General features: G+C 45.2%; 1 pseudogene; it reads right to left on the bottom strand.

Moving 5' to 3' along the window:
- Positions 1-6,594: 6,594 nt before the first annotated feature.
- LOC139235589 (Ig heavy chain C region, secreted form-like) overlaps positions 6,595-22,415 on the bottom strand; it is a 55,260-nt pseudogene continuing 39,439 nt past the window's right edge.

The following is a 22,415-nucleotide window of genomic DNA, read 5'->3' as shown; positions in this document are numbered from 1 at the left end:
TCAGGTGCAACAGGCGGGGAAGAAAGCAAATGGCATTTTCGCCTTCATAGCTAGGGAATTTCAGTATATTAGCAGGGTGGTCTTACTGCAGTTGTACAGGGCCTTGGTGAGGCCACACCTGGACTATTGCGTTCAGTTTTGGACTGCAAATCTGAGGAAGGACGTTCTTGCTATTGAGGGAGTACAGCGAAGATTCACCAGCATGATTCCCGGAATGGCAGGACTGACATATGAGGGCAGACTGGATCAACGGGACTTATATACACTGGAAATTAGAAGAATGAGAGGGGATCTCATAGAAACAGATATAATTCTGACGAGATTGGACAGGTTAGAGGTAGGAAGAACGTTTCCGTTGCTGGGGAGTTCGAGAACCAAGGGTCACCGTCTAAGAATAAGGGGTAAGCCATTTAGGGCCGAAATGAGGAGAAACTTCTACACTCAGAGAGTGGTTGATCTGTTGATTTCTCTACCGCAGAAAGTTGTTAAGGCCAGTTCATTAGATATATTCAAAAGGGAATTAGATATGGCCTTTATGGCTAAAGGGAACAAGGGGTATGGAGAGAAATCAGGAAAGGGGTACTGAGGTTGAATGATCAGCCATGATCTTATTGAACGGTGGTACAGGCTCGAATGGCCTACTCCTGCACCTAATTTATATGTTTCTATGTTGATGCATGCATATTTTTGTTATTGTGTGTGTGTGTGTCTGTGTATGTCAATTGGTATGTATGTCCCTGTGTTTGGCAACTGTCTGTGGAAATCATCACCATGAATTTGGTATGTCCTGGAACTTTTTTAAAAACTTGGGGAAAATAATACGGTTGTGATCTTTGATATCGGCTTTGGATCAGTGGCTCCATTCTCGACTGAATCAGGAGGTTGTGTGTGTAGGTCCAACTCCTGATACTTGAGCACAACATCAAAAAGGAGTTAGAAGTATTCCTTACTACCAGGGGGATCAAGGGGTATGGCGCGAAAGCAGGAATGGTGTACTGAAGTTGCATGGTCAGCCATGAACTCATTGAATGGCGGTGCAGGCTCGAAGGGCCGAATAACCTATTCCGGCAGCTAATTTCTATGTTTATATCTTGGCTGACACTCAAATGCAGTACTTGGGGAATTTTGCATTGTTAAAGCTGTTGACTTTCGGATGAAATGTTAAATTGAAGCTCCGTCTGCACTCTCGTGTGGATGTGAATGTTCCTACAGCTGTATTCGAAAAATAATGGAGGAGTTGCCACCGTGTCAATATTCCCAAAAATATTCGAAAATGCTCAAAGAAAGCCTGTGGGTCTGTGTGTGTCTGTGGGGGTGGGGTCGAAGCCCAGATTCTCAAAAAGACCGAGTCGCATCGTTGCGTGAGCCAGGTTGGCCGAGTTGTTAAGGCGTTGGACTTAAAATCTAATGTGTTTTTAAACATATGGATTCGAGCCCCACTCCCGGTAATTGTTTAATTTTACACTGATTTCCTCCCACCCTGCTCAGTGATACCCGATTGTCAACTGTTCAATCTGCATTTGTCTCTGCGATACTCTCAACTGATCAAGAAATGGAATAGTGAAATGTATCTGTACCTCTCAGTCTCTGCCTCTGCCTCTTTCGTTTAGCAGTAGGTATACTTTATCATTTTTGTTGCCACATTAAGTCAATCTCAGGGTTAAATCATGGCAGGAGAGCTCGGACGCTAGTTGGGCTCATCCTGTGCAATGTGGGAAGTCAGGGGCACTTCCAGTATCCTTGAAGACTACAGTTGCGCGAAGTGTATCCGCCTGCAGCACCTAACAGACCGCATTGTGGCAGTGGAGCTGCGGGTCGATTTACTGTGGAGCATCCATGATGCTGAGGATATCCTGAGTTGCACGTTTAGTGATTTGGCCACACCACAGATAAATGTTACACAGCCAGATGGGGGATGGGTGATGAACAGGAAGAGCAGTGGAAGGAAAGTAGTGCAGGGGTCCCCTGCCTTCATATCCCCCTGCAAAAGAGATACACCGCTTTGGATACTGTTCGGGGGGTGACTCATCAGGGGGGAGCTGCAGCAGCCAGGTCCATGGCACTGTGGGTGGCTCTGCTGCACAGGAGGGCTGGAAAGAGAGTGGGAGAGTAATAGTGGTAGGAGATTCTATTTTAAGGGGAATAGATGGACGTTTTTGCGGTGGCAATCTAGACTCCAGGATTTTATGTTGACTGCCTGGTGCAAGGGTCAAGGATGTCTCGGATCAGGTGCAGGACATTTTGAAAGGGGAGGGTGAACAACCAGTTGTCGTGGTGCATATAGGTACCAACGGTATATGTAGAAAACGTGATGAGGTCCTACAAGCTGAATTTAGGGAGCTAGGAGTTACATTTTAAAAGTAGGACGTCAATGATAGTAATCTCAGGATTGCTACCAGTTTCACGTGCTAGTCAGGCTAGCAATCTCAGGATATCTCAGGTGAATACGTGGCTTGGGGCGTGGTGCAGAAGGGAGGGATTCAAATTCTTGGAACATTGGAGCCAGTTCTGGGGGAGCTGTGACCAGTACAAACCGGGCGGTCTTACCCCGGGCAGGACAAGAGCCAAAGTCCTCGTGGGAGCGTTTACTGGAGCTGTTAGGGCGGCGTTAACCTAATATGGCAGGGGGAGGGGAACCTATGCAGTGAGACAGAGGGAAGTTAAATATGTGCAGAAGCAAAAGATAGAAAGAAGAAAAGTAAAAGTGGAGGGCAGAGAGAGTCAAGGCAAATATCAAAAAGAGCCACATTGCAGCAAAATTCTAAAAGGGCAAAGTGTGTTAAAAAGACAAGCCTGTAGACTCTGTGCCTCAATGCGAGGAGTATTCGTAATTAGTTGGACGAATTAACTGCACAGGCAGCAATTACTGAATATGTTATGATTGGCACAACATAGACATGACTCCAGGGTGGCCAATGCTGGGAACTCAACATCCAGGGGTATTCAACATTCAGGAATGATAGACAGAAAGAAAACGGAGGTAGGATAGCGTTGCTGGTTAAAGAGGAAATTAATGCAATAGTAAGGAAGGACATTAGATTGGATGATGTGGAATCTGTATTGGTGGAGCTGCGGAATAGCTAATGGCGGAAAACGCTAGTGGGAGTTGTGTACAGACCACCAAACGTAGTAGTGAGGTTGAGGACAGCATCAAACAAGAAATTAGGGCTGCATGCAATAAAGGTACAGCAGTTATCATGGGCGATTTCAATCTACATATAGATTGCGCTAACTAAACTGGTACCAATAGGATGGAGGACGATTTCCTGGAGTGTATTAGGGTTGGTTTTCTGAACCAATATTTCGAGAAACCAACGAGACGGCAGCCCACCCTAGACTGGGTGATGTGTAATGAGAAATGACTAATTAGCAATCTTGTTGTGCGAGGCCGCTTGGGGAAGAATGATCATTATATGATAGATTTCTTTATTAAGATGGTGAGTGGCACAATTAATATCGAGACTCGGGTCCTGAACTGAGCGAAAGGTAACTTCGATGGTATGAGACGTGAATTGGCTGGAATATTCTGGCGAATGATACTTAAAGGGTTGACGGTGGATAGGTAATGGCAGACATTTAAAGATCACATGGATGAACTTCAATAATTGTACATCCCTGTCTGGATTAATAATAAAACGGGGAATGTGGCTCAACCGTGGCTAACAAGGTGAAATTAAGGATAGCGTTAAATCCAAGGAAGACGCATATAAATTGGCCAGAAAAAGCAGCAAACCTGAGGATTGGGTTAATTTAGAATTCAGCAGAGTAGGACAAAGAGTTTAATTGTAGGGGGAAAATAGAATACGCGAAGAAGCTTGCTGGGAACATAAAAACTGACTGAAAAATCTCCTATAGATATGTGAAGAGGAAAACATTCGCGAAGACAAACGTAGGTCCCTTGCAGCGGATTCAGGTTAATTTATAATGGGGATCAAGGAAATGGCAGACAATTGAACAAGTACTTTGGTTCTGTTTTCACGAAGGAAGACACAAATAACCTTCCGGAAATACTAGGGGACCGAGTGTCTAGTGAGAAGGAGGAACTGAAGGATATCCTTATTAGGTGGGAAATTGTGTTCGGGAAATTGATGGGATTGAAGGCCGATAAATCCTCAGGGCCTGATAGTCTGCATCCCAGAGTAGTGGCCCCAGAAATAGTGGATGCATTGGTGATCCATTTCCAACAGTTTATCGACTTTGGATCGGTTCCAATGGACTGGACGGTTGCTAATGTCACAGCACTTTTTTAAAAATAGGATCTCATAAAAATACATATAATTCTGTCGGGACTTGACAGGTTCGATGAAGAATGAATGTTCCCGATGTTGGGGAAGTCCATAACCAGGGGACACAGTCTAAGAATAAGGGGTAAGCCATTTAGGAATGTGATGAGGAGAACCTTCTTCACTCAGATAGTTGTTAACCTGTGGAATTCCCGATCGTAGTGAATTGTTGATGCCAGTTATTTGGATATATTCAAGAGGGAGTTAGATATGGCCCTTACGCCTAAATGGATCAAGGGGTATGGAGAGAAAGCAGGAAAAGTTTACTGAGGTGATGATCAACAATGATCTTATTGAATGGTGGTACAGTCTGGAAGAACCGAATGGCCTACTCCTGCATCTATTTTCTATGTTTCTATGTTTCTTTCTATCTGTGGATCTCATCACCATGAATTGGAATTTGGTGCAAGGGGGAAGGATTCAAATTCCTGGGCCATTGGAACCGATTCTCGGGAAGGTGGGACCAGTACAAACCGGACGGTCTGCACCTGAGCAGGACTGGAACCGATGTCGTAGGCGGAGTATTTGCTAGTGCACTTGGGAGGGGTTAAACAAAAAGCATAGGGGGTGGCAATCGATGCAGCAAGGCAGAGGGAAGTAAAATGGGGGCAGAAGCAAAAGGTAGCAACGAGAAAAGCAGGAGTGTAGGGCAGAGAAATGCAAAAATCAAAAAGGGCCACATCACAACATAATTCTAAAAGGACAGAGTGTTTAAAAAAACAAGCCTGAAGGCTCTGATTCTGAATGCGAGGAGCATTCTTAATAATGTGCATGAATAGACTGCGCAGACAGCTGTTAACGACTGTGATGTAATTGGGATTACGGAGACATGGCTCCAAGGTAACCAAGTGCTGGGAACTCAACATCCAGGGGTATTCAATGTTCATGAAGGACAGACAGAATAAAAGGAGGTGGGGTAGCGTTACTGGTTAAAATAGGAGATTAACGCAATAGTAAGGAAAGATATAGAAAAATAGAAAATAGGCACAAGAACAGGCCATTCGGCCCTTGGTGCTTGCACCGCCATTCAATATGATCATGGCGTATCATTCACCCTCAGTACCACACCCCAGCAATCTCTCCATACCTCCTGATCCATTTTGCCATTAGGACCACATTTTGTATATTTCTGATGAACTGGACTCAACAACCTTCTGTAGCAGAGAATTCCATAGGTTCCCAACTCTCTGGGTGAAAATGTTTCTCCTTATCTCGGTCCTAAATGGCTTTCCCCTTATACTGAGACTGTGCCCCCTGCTTCTGGATCTCCCTAAAAGCGAGAACATTCTTCCTGCATCTAACCTGTCCAGTCCCGTCAGAATTGTATACATTCTATGAGATCCCCGCTCATTCTTCGAAATTCCAGTGAGTGTAAGCCTAGCCGATTCAATTTGTCTTCATATATCAGTCCTGCCATCCTGGCAATCAGTCTGGTGAACCTTGGCTGCACTCCCTCAATAGCAAGCACGTCCTTCGTCAGATTATGAGACAAAACCTGCGCACAACATTCAAGGTGTGGTCTCACGAAGGCCGTGTACAATTGCAGCAAGACTTCCCTGCTCAAATCCCCTCGCTATGAAGGCCAGCATTACATTTTCTTTCTTCACCGCCTGGTGTACCTGCATGCCTACCTTCAATGACTGATGTACAATGACACCCAGGTCTCGTTGCACCTCCTGTTTTACTAATATGTCACCGTTCTGGTAATAATCTGCCTTCCTGTTTTTGCCACCAAATTTGGTGACCTCAGACTTGTCCACAGTATACGGCATCTGCCATGCATTTGCGTATTTACCTAACCTGGCCAAGTCCCCCTGCATCCTCTTAGTGTCCTCCTCGCAGCTCGCACTGCCACCCAGCTTAGTGCCATCTGCAAACTTGGAGATATTACATTCAATTCCATCGTCTAAATCATTAATATATATTGTAAATTTCTGGGGTCCAAGCATTGAACCCTGCAGCAACCCACTCGTCACTGCCTGCCATTTGAAAACGACTCGTTTATTCCCACTTTTTGCTTCCTATCTGCCAACCAGTTCTGCCAGAGAGTTGTGGGCATGTGGAATTCTCTACCACAGAAAGTTGTTCGGGATAGTTCGTTAGTTTATTCAAAAGGGAGTAAGATGTGGCCCTCATCAATGTCACTACTCAGCGCCGAGCTTGCAGCCAACCCTTCACCATAGGCAAGTAGTCTTATAGAGGTGTGCCTGGTCTCCAGTTGTTTTGGATCCCCTTGGCACTGGACCAAGACTTTGCTCAGCTAAGCCCGTGTGGTTGCCGGTGTGCAGCGGCCACCCCACATTAAAAGAAGTCATGCATAGGCATCTTCCACTCCGTCAGTATGAAGTTCGGGACCTGGAACATCAGGAGCCTCATGGACAACGCCAACAGCAACAGGCCGGAACGCGTCACCGCCATAGTTGCCCGGGGACTCAGACATTTTGTCATTGACATCGCCACCCTAAGCGAGACCCGGTGAGGAAGGGAGGGCCAGTTGAACGGAACATGGTGGAGTTTACACCTTTTTCTGGAAAGGGAATCCTGAGGCAGAACGCCACCTTCATGGAGTCAGATTTGCCGTCAGGACTGAGCTGGTCAATTACCACAAAGACCCCCCCCCCCCCCGTGGGGTTAACGAACGCCGCATGCCTCTTCATCTTACCCTGTCCCTCAACCAGTGCGCCACAGCCATCAGTGCGTATGCCCCACACACGATACAACGGAAGTTGATATGGAGTGCTGATATTCCAACCTCGAGACATCCTTGTCCCGCGTCCCCAGGTGCGAAAATTGATCCACATGGGTGATTTAATGCCGGGGTCGCTAAAGAAGCAACCCACTGGGGAGGCGTGATTGGCAAAAAGGTGGTAGGAAAAGCCAACTCCAGTGGTACCCTATTCCTGACAAAATGTATAGAACATGTACCCCTCATCACCAACACCCTGTTCCACCAGAGTGACAAATAAAAGGCATCGTGGCAACACCCTCGCTCCAAACACTGGCAAATGCTTGACTATGTGATCGTCTGAGCGAGGGATCACAAGGATGAGCGCATCACCCGCGCCATGATAGGAGCTGGTGACTGGTGGATGGACAACCGCCTAATCCAATCCATCTTCAACAATAACAGAGCCCCAAAGCAGAGGGGACAGCAGAAGCAGTTCCACAAAAATGTTAATGCGGGCGCAAAACGAGATTCAGCTAAGAGAAACTTATACAGCCAGTGCCTCACAGTCAATCTGACATGCCATGATGATCCTGAGATGCTGAATGCCCACAGCGCTTGGTCTGCCCTCCAGGCCTCTATAACCAGTGCCTGTGAACAGAAACTTGGTCACTCAACCAGAAAACATCAGGACTGGTTTGATGTAAATGATCAGGAGATCGAAGAACTAATAGATCGCAAGTACAAATAATGTCTGTGCCTCAAGCAACAACCCAACTCTGGAGTTGCAAAACAACATTACACACGGTTCAAGACTCAGGTCCAACAAAAAATACGGGACCTAAAGAAGAGGTGGTGGATGGAGAAAGCACAGGAAATACAGCAGCTGGTCGATAGCCACGATATGTGAGGATTCTTCACTGCAGTCAAGGCCACCTATGGTCCAAACTCCCAAGGCCGCACATCACTCCTGGCCAACAAAAGGGAAACATTCACCAAGGACACCGAGGCTGTCAGGGCCTAATGGAAGGAGAACTTTGAAGATCTGCCTTCAGCTCGATTGTTCTCGACTCCATTCCACAGCATGTGACCCGCCACCAACTCAGTGAAATTCCAACGTTGCACGAGGTAGGCAAAGCCAAAAAACAGCTCAAGAACAACAAGGCTATGGGTGCAGATGGAATCCCTACTGAGGCGCTAATCTATGGCGGAGAGACGCTGTTGGCACGGATACATGACCTCATCTCTCTCATCTGAAGGGAGGAGAGCATGCCGGGAGATCTCAGAGAAGAAGTGGTTGTGACCATTTTGGAAAAAGGGGACAAGTCCGACTGCGGCAACTACAGGGGAATCTCCCTGCTATCAAACACTGGGAAAGTTGTCGCTCGAGTTCTCCTCAATCGTCTTATCCCTGTAGCCGAGGAGTTGCTACTGGAGTCACAGTGCAGATTTCGTCTCCTCCGGGGCACAATGGACATGAAATTTACAGCGCAACAGCTGCAGGAAAAATGCAGGGACCAGCGCCAGCCCTTATACAAGGCCTTTTTCGATCTTACAAATGCCTTCGTCATTGTCAACCGTGAAGGACTATGGAGCGTCCTCCTCCATTTTTGGTGTCCCAAAAGTTTGTCAACATCCTCTGCCTGCTTCACGATGACATGCAGGCCGTGATCCTTACCAACAGATGCATTACAGACCCAATGCACGTCCGACCTGACTGAAACAGGGCTGCGCCATCGCCCCAACGCTCTTCTCAATTTTCCTCGCCACTATGGTCCACCTCACAATCAACAAGCTCCCCGCTGGACTGGAACTAAACTACAGAACCAGTGGCAAGCTGTTTACCCTATGCTGCCTCCAGGCCAGGTCCAAGATCATACCAATCTCTGTCGTTAAGCTACAATACGCAGACGGCGCCTGCATCTGCGCAGATTCAGAGGCTGAACTCCAGGATTTAGTCAATGTATTCACTGAAGCATATAAAAGCATGGGCCTTACGCTTAACATCTGTAAGACAAAGATCCTCCACCAGCCTATCCCCGCCGCACAGCATTGCCCTCCAATCATCAAGATCCACGGCGCAGCCCTGGACAACGTGGACCATTTCTCATTTCTCGGCGCCTCTTATCAACAAAGGCAGAGATTGATGCAGAGATTCAACATCAGCTACAGTGCACCAGTGCAGCCTTCGGCCGTCTGAGGAAAAGAGTGTTTGAAGAACAGGCGCTCAAATCTACCACCAAGTTCATGGTCTACAGGGTTGTAGAAAATCCCGCCCTCATGTAAGGATCCGAGGCATGGACCATGTACAGTAGACACCTCAAGTCGCTGGTGATATAACATCAAAGATGTCTTTGGAAGATCCTGCAAATCTCCTGGGAGGACAGGCGCACCAACATCAGTGTCCTCGACCAGGCTAACATCCCCATTATTGATGCACTGACCACACTTGATCAACCCCGTGGACAGGCGACAGAGTTTGAATGCCAGATACGAGACTCTCTCAGCAAATGCTTCATGCAGAGCTTCTTCATGGTAAACGAGCCAAAAGTGGCAGTGGAAACGTTACAAGGACACCCTCAAAGCTTCCCTGGTAAAGTGCAACATCCCCACCGACGCCTTGGAGTCACTGGACCAAGACTGCACTAAGTGGAGGAAGTGCATTCGGGAGGGCGCTGAGCTCATCGAGTCTCAACGCAAAGAGCTTGAAGAAGTCAAGTGCAGGCAGGGGATGGAGCACGCGGCAAACTAGCCCTACCGACCCCTTCCTTAGATGAATGTCTGTCCCCCTGTAACAGGGTCTGTGGCTATCGTAGTGGACTGTTCAGCCATCAGAGAACTTACTTTGAGAGTGGAAGCATGTCTAACTCGATTCCGAGAGACTGCCTATGATGGCCCTCACGGCTAAAATGATCAAGGGGTATGGAGAGAAAGCAGGAATTGTGTATTAAATGAATAATCAGCCATGATTATATTGAATGGTGGTGGAGGTTCGAACGGCCGAATAGCCTAATCCTCCATCTATTTTCCATGTTTCTATGTTTCTATGTTTCTCTATCCATGTGAATACATCACCACCAATTCCATATGCCTTAATTTTGCACACTAATCTCTTGTCTGGGACATTTTCAAAAGCGTTTTGAAAGTCCAAATACACCACATCCACTGGTTCTCCCTTATCCACTCTACTCGTTAAATCCTCAAAAAGCTCAAGAAGATTTGTCGAGCATGACTTCCCTTTCATAAATCCATGCTGAATTGGACCTATCCTGTAACTGCTTTTCAAATGCGCTGCTTTTAAATCATTAATAATTGATTCCAGAATTTTCCCCACTACTGATGTGAGGCTAACCGGTATATAATTCCCAATTTTCTCTCTGCTTCCTTTTTTAAAACTGGGGTTACATTAGCTATTCTCCAATCCATAGGAACTGAACCAGAGATCATGGAATGTTGGAAAATGACCACCACTGCATCCACTATTTCTAGGATCACTTCCCTATTACTCTAGGATGCAGACGTTCAGGCCCTGGTGATTTATCGGCCTTCAGCCCCTTCAATTTCCACAACACAATTTCCTGACAACGAAGGATTTCTCTCAGTTCCCCCTTCTCGCTAGACCCTCGGTCCTCTAATATTTTCTGGAGGTTATTCGTGTCTTCCTTCGTGAAGACAGAAACAAAGTATTTGTTCAATTGGGCTCACATTTCCTTGTTCCCCATTATGAATTCCCCCTGATTCTGAAAGCTAGGGACATACATTAGTCTTCACTAATCATTTTCTCTTCAGATGTCTGTAGAAGGTTTTGCAGTCAGTTTTTATGTTCCCAGCAAGCTTACTATAATACTCTATTTTCCCCCTCCTAATTCTACCCTTAGTCCTCCTCTGCTTAATTCTAAATTTCTCCCCTTTCTCAGGTTTGTTGCTTTATCTGGCCAATTTATAAGCCTCTTCCTTGGATTTAAAACTTTGACTAATTTCACTTGTTAGCCACGGTTGGTCCACCTTCCCTTTATTTTTTTTACACCACGCAGGGATGTACAATTGTTGTAGTTCATCCATGTGATCTTTAAATGTCTGCCATTGACTATCCACTGTCAAACCTTTAAGTATCATTCGCGAGGCTATCCTAGCCAATTCATGTCTCATACCATCGAATTTTCCTTTCTTTAAGTTCGGGATCATTGTCTCTTAATTAATTGTGTCACTCTCCATCTTTGTGACTAATTCTACCATATTATGGTCACTCTTCCCCAAGGGGCCTCGCAACATAAGGTTGCTAATTAGTCCGTTTCTCATTGCAAAACACTCAGACGAGGATTGCCTGCACTCTAGTTGGTTCCTCGACATACTGGTTAAGAAATGCATCCATTATACATTCCAAAGGAAATCTCCTCCACAGTATTGCTACCAGTTTGGTTAGCCGAATCAAAATGTAGATTAAAGTCACCCATGATGATTGCTGTACCCTTATTGCACACGTCCATAATTTCCTGTTTGATGCCATCCTCAATCTCCCTACTACTGTTTGGTGGTCTGTACACAACTGCCACTAACGTTGTCTGCACTATGGTGTTTCGCAGCTCTACCCATACAGATTCAACATCATGCAAGCTAATGTCCCATAGAAACATAGAAAATAGATGCAGGAGTAGGCCATTCGGGCCTTCCAGCCTGCACCACCTTTCAATAGGTTCATGGCTGAAGTTGCAACTTCAGTACCCCATTCCTGCTTTCTCGCCATACCACTTGGTCCCCCAAGTAGTAAGGACTACATCTAACTCCATTTTGAATATATTTAGTGAATTGGCCTCAACAAATTTCTGTTGGAGAGAAAGCCACAGGTTCATCACTCTCTGCGTGAAGAAGTTTCTCCTCATCTCGGTCCTAAGTGGCTCAACCCTTATCATTAGACTGTGACCCCTCGTTCTGGACTTCCCCAACATTGGGAACATTCTTCCTGCATCTAACCTGTCTAACCCCGTCAGAATTTTAAACGTTTCTATGAGGTCCACTCTCATTCTTCTGAACTCCAGTGAATAAAAGCCCAGTTGATCCAGTCTTTCTTGGCAGGTCAGTCCAGCCATTCCGGGAATCAGTCTGGTGAACCTTCGCTGCACTCCCTCAATCGCAAGAATGTCCTTCCTCATGTTAGGAGACGAAAACTGAACACAATACTCCAGGTGTGGCCTCACCAAGACCCTGTACAACTGTAGCAACACCTCCCTGTCCTTGCACTCAAATCCCTTCGCTATGAAGGCCAACATGACATTTTCTTTCTTAACCACCTGCTGAACCTGCATACCAACATTCAATGACTGATGTACCATGATACCCAGGTCTCGTTGCACCTCCGCTTTCCCAAATCTGTCACCATTCAGATAATAGTCTGTCTCTCTGTTTTTACCACCAAAGTGGATAACCTCACATTTAACCACATTATACATCATCTGCCAATGCATTTGCCCACTCACCTAACCTATCCAAGTCGCTCTGGAGCCTCATAGCACTCTCCTCACAGCTCACACTGCCACCCAACTTAGTGTCATCCGCACATTTATAGATACTACATTTAATCACCTCGTCTAAATCATTCATGTACAGTGTAGACAGCTGGGGCCCTTGCTGCACCCCACTCGTCACTACCTGCCATTCTGAAAAGTCCCCATTTACTCCTACTCTTTGCTTCCTGTCTGACAACCAGTTCTCAATCTATGTTACCAAACTTCCCCCAATCCCATGTGCTTTAACTTTGCACATTAATCTCTTGTGTGGGATCTTGTCGAAAGCCTTCTGAAAGTCCAAATATACCACATCAACTGGTGCTCCCTTGTCCACTCTACTGGAAACATCCTCAAAAATTTCCAGAAGATTTGTCAAGCATGATTTCCCGTTTACAAATCCATGCTGACTTGGACCTATCATGTCACCTCTTTCCAAATGCACTGCTATGATATCCTTAATAATTGATTCCATCATTTTACCCACTACCAATGTCAGGCTGACCGGTCTATAATTCCCTGTTTTCTCTCTCCCTTCTTTTTTAAAAAGTGGGTTTACATTGGCTACACTCCACTCCATAGGAACTGATCCAGAATTAATGAAATGTTGGAAAATGACTGTCAATGCATCCGCTATTTGAAAGGCTACCTCCTTAAATCCTCTGGGATGCAGTCCATCAGGCCCTGGGGATTTATCGGCCTTCAATCCCATAATTTCCCCAATACAATTTCCCGACTAATAAGGATTTCCCTCAGTTCGTCCTCATTACGAGATCCTCTGACTCCTTTTATATCCGGAAGGTTGTTTGTGTCCTCCTTCGTGAATACCGAACCAAAGTACTTTTTCAATTGTTCCGCCATTTCTTTGTTCCCCGTTATGACTTCCCCTGATTCTGACTGCAGGGGACCTACGTTTGTCTTTCCTCTAACATTTTTCTCTTTACATACCGATAGAAACTTTTGCAATCCGTCTTAATGTTCCCTGCAAGCTTCTTCTCGTACTCCATTTTACCTGCGTTAATCAAAGCATTTGTCCTCTTCTGCTGAGTTCTAAATTTCTCCCTGTCCCCGGGTTCGCTGCTATTTCTGGCCAATTTCCATGCCACTTCCTTGGCTTTAATACTATCCCTGATTTCCTTTGATAGCCAAGTTTGAGGCACCTTCCCTATTTTATTTTTACGCCAGACAGGAATGTACAATTGTTGTAGTTGATCCATGCGGTCTCTAAATGTCTGCCATTGCCCATCCACAGTCAAACCCTTAAGTATCATTCGCCAATCTATCCTAGACAATTCACGCCTCATACCTTCAAAGTACCCTTCTTTAAATTCGGGACCATGGTCTCTGAATTAACTGTTTCATTCTCCATCCTAATGCAGAATTCCAGCATATCATGGTCACTCTTCCTCACGGGGCCTCGCACAACGAGATTGCTAATTAATCCTCTCTCATTACACAACACCCAGTATAAGATGGCCTCCCCTCTAGTTGGTTCCTCGACATATTGGTCTAGAAAACCATCCCTTATGCACTCCAGGAAAACCTCCTCCACCGTATTGCTTCCAGTTTGGTTAGCCCAATCTATGTGCATATTAAAGTACCAGACTGATTCCCGGGATGGCGGGACTGACCTATCAAGAAAGATTGGATCAATTGGGCTTGTATTCACTGGAGTTCAGAAGAATGAGAGGGGACCTCATAGAAACGTTTAAAATTCTGACGGGTTTAGACAGGTTAGATGCAGAAAGAATGTTCCCAATGTTGGGGAAGTCCAGAACCAGGGGTCACAGTCTGAGGATAAGGGGTAAGCCATTTAGGACCGAGATGAGGAGAAACTTCTTCACCCAGAGAGTGGTGAACCTGTGGAATTCTCTACCACAGAAAGTAGTTGAGGCCAATTCACTAAATATATTCAAAAGGGAGTTAGATGAAGTCCTTACTACTCGGGGGATCAAGGGTTATGGCGAGAAAGCAGGTAGGGGGTACTGAAGTTTCATGTTCAGCCATGAACTCATTGAATGGCGGTGCAGGCTAGAAGGGCTGAATGGCCTGCTCCTGCACCTATTTTCTATGTTTCTATGTTTCTATGTTTCACCCATTGTAACAGCTGCACCTTTATTGCATGCACCCCTAATTTCCTGTTTGATGCCCTCCCCAACATCACTACTACTCTTTGGATATCTGTACACAACACCCATTAACGTATTTTGCCCTTTCGTGTTCTGCAGCTCTACCCATATAGATTCCACATCATCCAACATAATGTCGTTCCTAACTATTGCATTAATCTCCTCCTTAACGAGCAATGATACCCCACCTCCTTTTCATTTTATTATATCCTTCCTGAATGTTGAGTACCCCTGAACGTTGAGTTCCCAGCCCTGATTAACCTGGAGCCACGTCAAAGTAATCCCAATCACATAATTTTTGTTAACATCTATTTGCACAGTTAATTCATCCAGCATATTATGGATACTCCTTGCAATAAGACACAAAGCCTTCAGGCTTGTTTTTTTAACACCCTTTATCCTTTTAGAATTTTGCTGTACAGTGGCCCTTTTTGTTATTTGCCTTGGGTTCCTCTGCCCTCCACTTTTCCTCATCTCCTTTCTGTCTTTTGCTTTTGTCTCTTTTTGTTTCCCTTGTTCTCCCTGCATTGGTTCCCATTCCCCTACCATATTAGTTTAACTCCTCCCCAACAGCACTAACAAACACTCCCCCAAGGACATTGGCTCCGTCCTGCCCAGGTGCAGTCCGTCCGGTTTATCCTGGTCCCACCTCCCCCAGAACCAGTTCCAATGCCCCAGGAATTTGAATCCCTCCCTGCTGCACCACTGCTCAAGCCACGTATTCTTCTGAACTATCCTGCGATTCCTACTCTGACGAGCACGTGGCACTTGTAGCAATCACGAGATTACTACTTTTGAGGTCCTACTTTTTAATTTAGCTCCGAGCTCCTTAAATATCTTTCGTAGGACCTCATCCATATATCTACCTATGTCGTTGGTACCAATGTGCACCACGACAACTGGATGTTCTCCCTCCATTTTTAGAATGTCCTGCACCCTCTCCGAGACATCCTTGACCCTTGCACCAGGGAGGCAACATACCATCCTGGAGTCTCGGCTGCGGCCGCAGAAATTCCTATCTATTCCCCTTACAATTGAATCACCTATCACTATCGCTCTCCCACACGTTTTCCTGCCCTCCTGTGCAACAGAGCCAGCGACGGTGCCATGAACTTGGCTGCTGCTGCCCTCCCCTGATGATTCATCCCCCCCAACAGTACCCAAAGAAGTTTATAGGTTTTGCAGGGGTTTCACCACAGGGGACCCCTGCACTACCTTACATGCACTGCTCTTCCTGCTGGTCTTCCATTCCCTATCTGGCTGTGGACCGTTTCCCTGCGGTACGACCAACTCGCTACACGTGCTACTCACGTTAATCTCAGCATCATAGATGCTCCAGAGTGAATCCACCCTCAGCTCTAATTACGCATCGCGGTCCATCAGGAGCTGGAGGCGGATACACTTCCTTCACACTTAGTCGTCATGAACACTGGTGTCGTCCCTGAGTTCCCACATGGTACAGGTGGAGCATAACACGTGACCGAGCTGTCCTGCCATGACTCAACCCTTAGATCAGCAACAACAATGCTCAAGTTTACTCACTGTTATCGAAGAGAAAAAAGAAATACTAATCACCAATCACCAGCCAATCACTTACATCGAATTTAATGCACAGAACAGGGAGATTTGGCCAACTGGTCTATGCCGGTGTTTATGATCCACACAAGCCTCCTCCTAGCCCACTTCATCTCATCCGAATAACATACCCTTATCATCCTTTCTTTCTCATGGACTTAACCAGTTTCCCCTTAAATGCATAATGTCAGGTCCCAGAATGCTAAGTTGGTGGAATTACCAAACTGAATGATCAGAGTAGCCCATTAAACACTTTATATTATGAACTGGCCCTTGCACATGCATCGGAAATAGTCGTAGTGTCTCACTTTTTGGAACAATCTCCCCGCTCACCCTTTTCCTTTTGGATGAAATCTCTGATAGGTGTCGGCATTTCCTAATGGCTCACCACGCAGTAGAACTTATCCCCACTCAGCCAGTCTTGTGTCGAGATGATTAAGTAGCTGATCACGCTGTTGGGATCCTCTCCGGGTTGGCCGGCAATCTCTGATTTCAAAGCCTCCTATTCTCGAGTCCAGGACACGGTAAGCCCATAAGGAGCGTCAGACATGACGCAGGTTGAGGTCACTATCGCCTCCAGTAAGACCTGTTCCAGTGACGGGGGGCGAAGAGTGATTTTTGAATCGCTGCATGGGACATCCACTGCGAGACAGGAATTAAAATCAGGAAACGCTGCATCTTCAGAATCAGGACACCAATATTTAGCCTTAACTCTTTCAAGGGGAATAAATCACTTTTTAGATATCAACCTCTCGCTATTGCTTGAACACAGGGGTTATTGGAAGGACAATGAATTGGCAACGATTCCGGGAGATCTGTAACGTTTCTTGTGCATTTGCAGCCCACGCCACCTGTAATGGGCTGTGAAGCAAATGCCTGGCGTAAAATGTGAATACATTGGGACGCAATTGTGATAGGCACTGAATAGCGCCCTTCCTGAAATCCCTTGCTCCTTTACGCCCGTCTGTAGATTCTTGCACTCAAGTGCATCTCCGCTGGTTGTAATACCTGAAGCCCGAATAGCCGGTAGTTCAAGAGGTCTACACCAGCATTATAGTAGTTCCAAACCAGTGTCAAATTAAGTTCAGGATTTATGGGACAACAGGAAACAAAGTTAAGTTTCTGGTCTCTTGCTGCGATTTTTGTTGCGATGAAAATGTGCAGGAACCAGTCACAGCCCCCGTCAGAGGAGAAGTGCAAAGTCCGCGGAATGGAGTTGCAAGGCGTCTTTTTTGGTGGGGCATCATTTGTAATGATATGAGGTGCTTTGTAAATATCTGTTATTTCTGAACATTTATCATGCCTGGTGAGAGAGAGTCAGAAGGCACTATGACCTCAGGGCATTAATAGCAACATAGGAACAGGAGAAGGCCATTCAGCCCATCCATCCTGTCCCGCCATCCAGTTAGATCATGGCTGAACAACACTCAACACCATCTTCACGCCGTGGTTATGTATGCCTTGATAATCATGCCGAACTAAAATCTATCAATCTCAGTTTTCAACTTTCAATTGAAAGCAAGTGTCAGCAGCTTTTGGGGAGTGAAATCCCGACTTGCACTATTCTTCCTATGAAAAAAAATCCTTTCTGACATCACCTCTGCACGGCCTAACTCTAATGTTAAGGTTCTGCTACTTGTTCTGGACTCTCCCATCAAACTAAAGAAATCTTTCTATATCTACACAATCAATTCCATTTATCAACTTAAACACGTCAATTGGATCATCTCTTAACGTTCTATACTCGTCTCCTGATCATTTTACATTATTAACCCTGGTATAATTCCGGTAAACATTTAGTTTAGCGCCTCCACATATATCCTTCCTGAGGTGCGGAGCCCAGAATTGGGCCCAGCGCTCTGAATAGGGTCGATGCACATTCTTGCTGTGGGTTCCTGGACAGTAAGCAGTAAAGGATTCCAGACTTCGACTGCCACTCCGTATATGATCAGCCAACTCAGGATATACCTGAGACAAGTGACACTTCACTCACTGCCTGTCACCAGAGCAGGGGGAAAGCTTCTTTGGCGAGGTTAATAAATCCTGTGCAATGAGGAATCCTGAAGGAGACGATCGTGGGTTGAAGTTCCACACCAGATACTTGATCACAAAATGTAAGCTGAGTCTCTCAGTGCAGTACTGGGGGCGTGGTGCATTGTCGGATGTGCCGTCTGTCGGATCATGTGTTAAACCAAAAATCGGTCGGCCTCTCAGGTGGAGGTAAAAGTTCCCCTGAATTATTTAAATGAAAAGCAGATAAGTTCCCCCTGGTGGCCTGGGAATATTTATCCCTCAAGAAATATCACGAAACAAAAAAAATGGTCATTATTACACTGCTGGTTGTGGGAGCTTGCTGTGCACTAAATGACTGCCGCACTTGATACATTACAACTGTGACAACATTTCGCAACTTAATTCATTGCCTGGCAAGCGCTTTGATTCACTCTAAGGTCGCTGAAGGCGCTGTATAAAAGCAAGTTTGTATCACAAGAATACACAAACTGCCTGATTGGGAATTAGGAATAGTCCTCTGCTTTTTACTAATTTCAAAATAAATCCTGACTGAGATCTGCGCTCAGAATGGTCTGGAACCTGCAGGGAATGTGCCTCATACCCTGAGATCTGGTGAAGTTACGGCTTTGTGTGACCCCTTCATGAGTGACCTGGCAGGTGTAGACCGAGCCGCTGAACCATTCCCTGCGGGGACTGTCAGCCGACTAGCCATCAAGCAGTTTCTGCTCACCTCAAAGACGGGAGAGGCGACAAAGCCCGAATCCAGGAGTTGTCCACTCTTCAGCCAATTCACGGTCAGTGACTTTGGCCTGAAATCGGTGATTGAACACACGGCGCTTGCATATCTGCTGCTGGTGATTTGTTCAGTGGAACTTAGCATGAGGAGAACAATTGGAGGAACAAAGTCCCGTTCAGGACCTTCACGAGAAGGCATTTTATTGACATTGCTTGCAAAATAAATGATTACGAAATACAAAGTGTCCTTATATTTTAAAACGTTATTTGCTGTCCGACTAACACTAACCTGGCACTTACAGAGATCAAACTGTGCATAGTATACTCAGTGCAACATGCAGACTGGAACTGTGCACAATATTCTAAGTATGGTATGGAAACCATAACTTTACAACATATTCTATGTATGAGATGGAAACCAGAACTTTAATAATATTCTAAGTGTGATATGGAGAACAGAACTGTGCACACATTCTAACTGTGATATGGAGACCGGAACTGTGCATAATATTCTAAGTATGATATGGAGACCAGAACTTTACACAGTATTCTAAGTATGAGATGGAAACCAGAATTTAAACAATATTCTAAATGTGACAAGGAAACTAGAACTGCACACAGTATTCTAAGTATTATATGGAGACCAGAACTGTGCACAGTACTCTAAGTGTGGTCTAACCAAGTTTCTATCCAAGTTGAACATAACTTCTCACCTGATCGCAGTTTGCCCTGTATCCCACATCACTAACCTGATATTGTGATGTTCCACACCGACCCACCACGTCGAATCTCGCAATAGATTATGCTGCTCCCCACCTCTGACTCTGTGATGGTTAACTGGCTGCTCAGGGTGTAGGTAACCTGCTTGTAGAACAATGACTGGTAGGTCTTCAATGCAGTGGTGATCAGCTCTTTGTGTTCCTCCAGAAATGGCTGCTGATGTCTGGGAGTAGTCCATCGCCAAACAGCCCTACATGATGGAGCCATCGGTGCTGGGTTGTTCAAAGGAGGAGAGCAATGCGTAGAGGGTGGGGGCAGACGGTGTTACTGGGAAAGAATGGCCCATTGAACAAGTTAGACTCTGTAATCAGTCCTTATACAAGAAATAAACAACTCGATATTTGACTGCAGAATAAACTAATTCCACCATTTCTCCATCAAAGACTAATCGGGCATTTGAGCTTCTGTCAGTTCTATCGTAAGCACCTATCGATGCCCTGATCAGGAACACACCTTTCTATCCCCGAGCACTATCACATTACACAACAAGAACCTTTACACAACTCGGCAATAAAGAATCCTTCATTGGATCATACAATGGAAGAACAGAGGCGTGTTCCTGCTATTTCGACCTGTATTTATTTCTTAATCAGCACCATTTCTTGTCCTTTATTTCATTGCAGATTGGGGAAATTTGCTCTGTGCACATTGCCTGCGGCGTATCCCTACAAAACAACAGTGACTGTTCTTCCAAGTAAAAGCGGAATTCCTGCTTAGGACGTTAGCAAAAAAACCCTCTAAACTTGCCTACCACATAATTCTACAGGTAGCATTTCCATAGTCTGGTTTCTAAGATTCAAGCTGTAGATGAATCGCGATTGAGTCGAATCTCTCCATTATTTTCTCAGCATTTGGGGGAGAGCGATGTCGTTCAGCGCACTGTGATCTGAGCTCAATTCCATCCTTGAATGAATGTCTCTTGAGTTTCCTCCTCCCTGCCACTCAATTAATATACCATTCCAAAATCCGGTTAATTGGAAGTTTCTCGTTAAATAGCCCGTTTCAATTCCCATTATTGTTCTTGTTATATAACAATGACATGGACTTGGTTATAGGGAATACAAATTCGAAGTTCAAAAATGATGCAAAACCGGGCAACGTAGCCTGTAATGAGTTGATAGCAGCAGACTCCATGAGGAGACGGATGGACCAGTGAAATGGGCCGGGACATGGCAATTGCAATTTAATGCGAATCATTGACAAGCGATGCTCATTGGGTGGAAGATGGAGAGGCAGTATTATCTAAATAGTATTGTTTTGAAGGGATGCACGAATAGAGAGATCGGGATGTTCATATTCACAAATCTTTGAAGTGGGCAGGGCAAACTGGTAACGCTGTTATCAAAGCTTATGGGATACTTGACTTTGTAAATGGGGCACTAACTACAAAAACAAGGCGGTTATGCTAATCTGATAGATCATTGGTTAGGCCTCAGCTGGAGTATTTTATACAATTCTGGCACAATAATGTAGGAACAATACAAGCCCTTGGGGAATGTAGAGGGGAGGCTTTTACCATGATGATACCAGGAATGGGCTCTTCAGTTATGTGGAGAGATTGGAGAAGCTGGGATGTTTACCTTAGAGCGGAGATTAAGAGGAGAACTAAGAGAGATATTCAACATTATGACAGGTTTTGATAGAGCAAATAGGGAGAAACTGCTTCCGCTGGAAAGTAGCTGGGTAACCAAAGGTCACTTATTTAAAATAATTGTCAAAAGATCAAAAGCGGAAATTGGGGTGATTTCTTTCACACAGAGGGTTGGTAATTTCAGGAATGCTCCAGGCAGTTTCTCCTGTACGTTAGGAGGACTCATTTGCAAGTTTACAAGGAAAGTCCTGGGGTGCTGGACTAAATTGTACAGCTCTTTGAGAGCCGGGACAGGCACGATGCCTGAATGGCCAATATCAGTTATGTGAGATGCTATCATTCTACACGAGTCAGTGGCAATAGTTCTTCTAGATTTCATGGAAAGAAACATTTCATATTTTGGACACCTCTACCAGATCTGTTTTTATTGTTCGTTAAATGAAAGAAGATATTTCAAATAAAGGTATCTTATAAATCTGACGCAAATTAGTCAATCGCATGCTGTTAGAAATACTTAAATTCATTGCGAATGATGAATTATTTCAGGTTAACTCTATCTCTTTAAATGTTTCACATAATTGATTGTAGCTCAGTGATTGTGTGCCTTGTGTCGTGACCCAAGCCAATAGCTGCATCTTGTCACAGTTTGTCCCTGCCTTTAATCTTCTCAGGAAGTATTGAACAACATAATGGTTCTAAAGATGAGGTCCCCTTGACGGTTATTTGAAGTGGGAGTTTCGATATTCTCCATTTTAATTGTGGAAATAACGTGTAGCCTCCCATCAGCTCAGAACAGGCGCTGCTTTCTGAGCGTTATTCATTTCCTGAACCGTTTTGTTCTGAAAGTGAGCTGAGGATCAGGCCAATCATGTTCATTAGTAATCTGATGCTCGAAATGTTCAAACATTAATAACTCATTAAAAATTGGGCATCTTTTCCAGAAAGAATATAAACATCAATGAATGTGCGTTGTTTAATCTGGGCAATCGGACGAATTATTGTATCTATCTGGCAAGAGCATTTTATCTGCTATCTGTTCGACGCAGATAATGGTGCCTTCACACTGCCTGACCAAGCACTCTCAGGTCCGATACAGCACGGATAAGAGAGCAAAGCTCCCGCTATGCTGCCGTGTGGGTCAGG

This window comes from Pristiophorus japonicus, chromosome 23 (genome assembly GCF_044704955.1).
Source record: "Pristiophorus japonicus isolate sPriJap1 chromosome 23, sPriJap1.hap1, whole genome shotgun sequence".
Taxonomy (NCBI): domain Eukaryota; kingdom Metazoa; phylum Chordata; class Chondrichthyes; family Pristiophoridae; genus Pristiophorus; species Pristiophorus japonicus.
Note: the sequence above shows the minus strand (reverse complement) of the source record. Positions and strands in the feature narration are given on the sequence as shown.